Source organism: Oratosquilla oratoria, chromosome 41 (genome assembly GCF_046742065.1).
Source record: "Oratosquilla oratoria isolate Oo_2021 chromosome 41, ASM4674206v1, whole genome shotgun sequence".
In the NCBI taxonomy this organism is placed as follows: Eukaryota; Metazoa; Arthropoda; class Malacostraca; order Stomatopoda; family Squillidae; genus Oratosquilla; species Oratosquilla oratoria.
This window is the reverse complement of record NC_134817.1, coordinates 11,669,354-11,675,563: the sequence shown is the minus strand read 5'-3', so window position 1 is coordinate 11,675,563 and position 6,210 is coordinate 11,669,354. Positions and strand designations below refer to the sequence as shown.

Below are 6,210 nucleotides of genomic sequence, written 5' to 3'. Positions count from 1 at the left end.
AAGCTGACCTATGTCAAGAACTTCATAACACTTCAGCACGTGAAGTTGACCTCAAATGAAGCTGACCTGAGGTCAAGAACTTCATAACACCAGCGCGTGAAGTTGACCTCGCATGAAATTGACCTGAGGTCAAGAACTTCATAACAATTCAGCACATGAAGTTGACCTCATATAAAGTTGACCTGAGGCCAAGAACTTCATAACACTTCAGCGCGTGAAGTTGACCTCAAATGAAGTTGACCTAAGGTCAGGAACTTCATAACAATTCAGCACGTGAAAATGACCTCACATGAAGCTGACCTGAGGTCAATAACTTCATAACACTTCAGCACGTGAAGTTGACCTCGCATGAAGTTGACCTGAAGTCAAGAGCTTAATAACATTTCAGCGCGTGAAGCTGACCTCACATGAAACTGACCTGAAGTCAAGAACTTCATAACACTTCAGCACATGGTGCTGACCTCACATGAAGTTGACCTGAGGTCAAGAACTTCATAACACATTAGCACGTGAAGTTGACCTCACAAAGTTGATCTGAGGTCAAGAACTTCATACCACTTCAGCACGTGAAGTTGACTTGGTCAAGGAGAACTTCATAACACTTCAGCACGTGAAGTTGACCTTACTGAAACTAGGTCATGGAGAGCCTGATAGAATCCAGTACATTTTCCTTAGATTAATTATTTCTCCCTAGACAAAATCCCTCCGACAACCGGTCATTTTCCCTCCAATGAAAATTATTGATCAAGTTAACGAGAATTGCACAATAATGTATATTTCATAATGACATGTGTATTTCCTTAATTGGATTGATTTTGCCATAATCCGGTTAACTTCCGAATTCTCAATTTTTTTTCAAAGTTGATACGTCAATTAGTCTCAGTAAAGGAATATGCAGAACTGATGACATATTAACCACTTTTGCATAAAATTTCAATATAGAACAAAAACATTGTAATTTTGTATAACTGGACAACATCAACCTGAAAGGATTAAGTCAACTGAGGTCACTGTAACCACAGGTTGTCTAATCCAGTAAAAAAAATGATCGGGTGTTTGGTTCGAGGTCACGTTGAGATGACCTGGTTACACACACAATGTGACCTTATTCCTCTCTATAACATGTCAGTATTCCTGAAGACAGTGTGAATATTTTTTTAACGAGTTCATTGTTCGACATCTCTCATCTCATAATAATTTTCACATATTTAAAGTATATTTTTTCAAATACTGTATAGGGTTAACTATGATGCACTGTGCTCTTAAATTAGGGTAAAAAAAAATCTGTGTTCAAAGTAATAGTGTCAACAACAGTGTCGAATGTTCTATTATAAATCATTGTATAATAATCTTATTTTCATATTTGTGTCTGTTTTATTTTCAATGTAGGGAAAATGGCTGAGGGATTTTGTCCAGAGAGGAAATGGCCATTCGCCATACGGTTGCGTCACCAAGTTTCGCTACGCTTATGTTCAGATTCGAAATGATTGATTTTTTGTTTTAGAGTAACAACAGAAACAAATCAAGGTGACAAACGCTAGGCAATCTTGTCTTTGGTCTTTCAATCACGACTGAAGTCTACCGTATTTTCGGTGTTGAGATTAACAACAGAAAAGAGAGCGTAGGACTTGTTTTGACAGTTGTAGATTGTTCTTGACGGGAGGAGGAGGAGGAGGAGGAGGAGGAGGAGGAGAAGGAGGAGGAGGAGGAGGAGGAGGAGGAGGAGGAGGAGGAGGAGGAGGAGGAGGAGGAGGAGGAGGAGGAGGAGGAGGACGGGTGAGGGGGAGAAGGAGACTCCATTGGCCTTGTTCTTCCCAGTAGCGTCCACCTTGAACCAGTTCGAGCCAGGTCGAGCCAGGTCGCGTCAGGTCAATACGAGGATCTTCGCCTCTTGCGCGCGAACGGGCGACGGGGCCGGGATTGCGGGCCGTAGCGAGTTCACCAGCGCTTCTTTCCCAATATGAACTGACTGGAAGCGAGTTCGGGGACAGGACAGACATTCAAGTCATAACGAGATCGTAAGAGAGAGAGATAAAGAGAGAGAGAGAGATTGAGAGAGAGAGAGATTGAGAGAGATTGAGAGAGAGAGAGATTGAGAGAGAGAGAGAGAGAGATTGAGAGAGAGAGAGAGAGAGAGAGAGAGAGAGAGAGAGAGAGAGAGAGAGAGAGAGAGAGAGAGAGAGAGAGAGAGAGAGAGAGAGAGAGAGATTGAGAGAGAGATAGATTGAGAGAGAGAGAGAGAGAGAGAGAGAGAGAGAGAGAGAGATTGAGAGAGAAATTGAGAAAGAGATTGAGAGAGAGAGAGAGAGGTAGAGAAGAGAGAGAGAGAAAGGAAGAGGTATAAAGTGGGAGAATGAGGGAGAGAGGAAGATTAATAGGGAGAGGCAGGAAGAACGAGGGAGAGTAAGGGGAATGAAATAAAAGAAAAAAGAGAGAAAGGAGGTTATGAAAGATAGTAACATTCCTCTTCTGTAGTGTCATATAAAATTTAGATGAGCCGGGCGTCTGCCTGAGATCCCATACCTGCGTGGATTCAATCGATGCCAACAGTTCTCAGAAATTTATGTCTTATGGATTCCCCACTTTTTATTTTCAATTATCTTTCTCCTTTTTTTCCTCATTTTTTTTCTCCATTTCTTCTTTATTTCTTTGATCCCTTTCATGTTGGCTATTCACATTACACAATCTAATATTTCAGTACTACATACTTAAACCAATATAATCTTAATTACTTATTAATCTAATTCATTATTCACTTCAATTACGTAGGCAATAATACATGTATATACTCGCTCTCGCCCAGTCCATTTTCACAGTACGAACCCTGCCGCCAGCGATTTGGACCAAGGGTACGGTTCATTAAAATTTATGCTACAAAGTCCTCTGTAAGGGGCACCGTCATAGCCTTCTGATAGGCGACGTTAACCCGAATCATCTTCATAAGCTGCAGTTACCTTACACACACACACACACACACATACACACACACACACGCACACGCACGCACACATATATATATATATATATATATATATATATATACATATATATAAATATATGTTATATATATATATATATATTATATATATATATATATATCGCCGAAAACCACTCGGGAAATAAGACACTGTGATCATAGCGTCTCATTTCCCGAGTGGTTTTCTGCGAAATCTTTCACGCGTTTTAGTGAATTGTGTTGCATATACTGTATATATATATATATATATATATATATATATATATACATATATATATATATATATATATATATATATACTTGATATATACACACACACGCACACATATACACACACACACACACACACACACACATATATATATATATATACAAATTTATATATATATATATATATATATACACATATATATATATCATATCTGCGTAATTTACACTTCACCTTGAGCCGAGTTATCTGGCATTCTTAACCAAGCCGAATTCCCTTTAACCACCACTTCGTCACCACTGACCCCGTGAGCTGCAATCAGCGTCATCACCACCATCGTCATCACGAAGGGGAACAATGAAGGACAAGTGACGTCGCGGTGTGACGTGACGTTGGGACGTCACCATCCTCTGCGTCACACGTTCCCAGTGACATGTCACAAAACGAAGAAGAAAAATAAGCAAAGAATTTTTTTTTCGTGCAATTGTCACGCAATGGAGTCAAGTTACATAAAACAATTGATCGCGTCCTCCATTGCCACTGTGACTACAGATCAAATATCTTCCTTCTCTGGTGACATTATCTGAAGCTTGCTGCTCTCGTATTCGCTTAGCTGTAGGTTCGAATCCCGCACTCCTCTCCAGTCATTCGCTTAGCTGTTGATTCGAATCCCGCACTCTCCATTTATTAGCTTGGATGTAGGTTCGAGTCCCGCACACATCTACAACTATACGCTTAGCTGTAGGTTCGAATCCCGCATTCCTCTGCAATTGTTCGCTTAGCTGTTGATTCGAATCCCGCACTCCTCTCCAATTATTCGTTTAGCTGAAGGTTCGAATCCCGCACTCCTCTCCAATTATCCACTTATCTGTAGATTCGAATCCCGCATTCCTCTCCAATTATTCGCTTAGCTGTAGGTTCGAATCCCGCACGCCTCTCCAAACATTCGCTTAGCTGTAGATTCGAATCTCGTACTCCTCTCCAATTATTAGTCTAACTATTGGTTCGAATCCCGCACTCCTCTCCAATTCCAGCAGTGGCTGTAGTTATTTGCCCCAACAATCCCCAAAGCGCATATAGTACATGGGGCAAAGGTGGCGGCTTCGGCCGCAGCTACTCAGCGCCTCCTAGCGTAGGCCCCTCACTTTCTCCTTTCTCAATGCAATGGGTAGACAATTCGGAAGGGACTTTTTGGTCCGTGCACAGGCCGGCTGCAGACCGACAGAGATAACATTGAAAACAATGTGGTATGATCTACATGCAACTACACACACACACACACATACATATTTCATATAGTATGCATGTGTGTGCTTGTGTATGTGTGTACAGTACGTGTGTGCGCGCGTGCGTGTGTGTGTGTGCGCGCGCGTGCGTGTGTATGCGCGCGCGTGTGTGTGTGCGTGTGCGCGCGCGTGCATCTCCGAAACTGCACTTAACCAGTAACTGGTCCAGTTGTGCAACTTCCGACGATGATTTTGCTGTCATGTAACCCATCATCTGTAAGCGTGTGCAACAGAACATAAAACATTCACACATCAATTCATGCAATGACAGCTATAATAAAATAAAAATAAATAAATAAAGGTCATAACCGGTTTTGAGAGAATCCAAAAGATTAAAAAAAAATACAAAAAAACAACATGAGGCCTTATTCTATACACAGCCTCAGCAATAGCGCGACCTTGTACAAGAAGCACAAGTTCTATGTATTCAACATTCTATGGGGATTTAATAATATACCTACGGATCAGTTATGTAGTAGTCTCATTTGATAGAATATTCTCCACTCAAAACATAATACTGATCCTCTATAACGTCTATCCCAACTTTAAGTTCCTCTCCTTAAATTCCTCATTCATCACCTCTTCGGGTCATTTCTTTTGTGCCCTAGGCTAGAAGCGCTAATTATAAGCGACGAAATGTCACTGTACTCACCCTGTCAATGATCTACCGGGAGACATATCGGCTCTGCGTTGCCGGTATTATATGGAGTGGGGACAATACACCTCCCCCTGGTCCTCTGCCTCGTATGTTCAGAAAACAGCAGCTTCAAGAAGCTGCTGTCAGCTAAGTCATATCGATCTAAAGCTCACATGACAAGCACAGGCGTCAGAGAAACTACAACAGTTCTGTCTCCTATCTTGTGTTTTCTCCTTGTGAGAAATAATAACACTTCACGTTACTCTTGTCGTTGAAAAATGGTGGCCTAGAATGAGCTAACCAACTAACGTCGTTGAGCGTTGCGTTCAAATTTCATTTCTGTGTGTTATTTGCGTAGTTGCATTGTACTGGTTCGTTTGTTACTTTGTACTAGTTCATTTAGAAATATGAGTATCTTTTAGAAGTGGTTATTTATAATAAATGTATGTCAATTGCTAAAAACTAGCTCAAAATGTATTTGTAGCACAACTGAATCCGTTTCCATGGTGATAGTGACGTAAGTCAAGCAAATGCCAGTTCTCTGTGATACATGCACGCTACTTTTAGCCTAACCCAACCCATGCAATACACATGTCCCATATACTGTATGCAGACAAATACTTATAAATATCAGTATTACCAAGATATATTTATATACATGTACATGTATATTTTTTCTTTTAATATGCACATTATATAACGCTGACATTCACTTTGTCTAGATTCTTTTCATCAATAAACTCTTAAACGTTGGCGGGAAGACGATTCCGTTTTCTATGAAATCATCGGTGGAGGTGGTGAGGGGGACGGGAATTTTTGTTGCTAATTCTCCATTTCCCCTCCTACAATAACATACTTTTTTCCATTACAACATATTGATAGAAATCAAACGATTTAATTTTTATTCACACGTTAGAAGCAAATAAGTTTCGTAAATTATTTTGGATTGTCATGTGTAAACCGTTTATTTTTAAAAGTACTGTATGAGATTTATGGACTGTAGTAATCAATAATACGCGCACCGCCTCATATAAACAATACAGATAATGTTATACATCTTTTTCCAACATAACTTAATTGTATAATATGTAAGATATTTCTC

General features: G+C 40.2%; 1 protein-coding gene across 3 annotated transcripts in view; it reads right to left on the bottom strand.

Annotated features, from left to right (window-relative positions):
- The window catches only part of LOC143020962 (sodium-coupled monocarboxylate transporter 1-like), a 153,090-nt gene that overhangs the window by 127,809 nt on the left and 19,071 nt on the right, over positions 1-6,210 (bottom strand). For 2 of the 3 annotated variants that reach the window (XM_076178002.1, XM_076177999.1), the window contains exon 1: positions 5,124-5,339. The exons of the other annotated variant lie outside the window; for it this stretch is intronic. The gene's annotated coding sequence lies outside the window, so the exon portion shown is untranslated. Of the gene's footprint in view, positions 1-5,123; positions 5,340-6,210 lie in introns of those variants that run through there. 3 annotated transcript variants of the gene reach the window in all.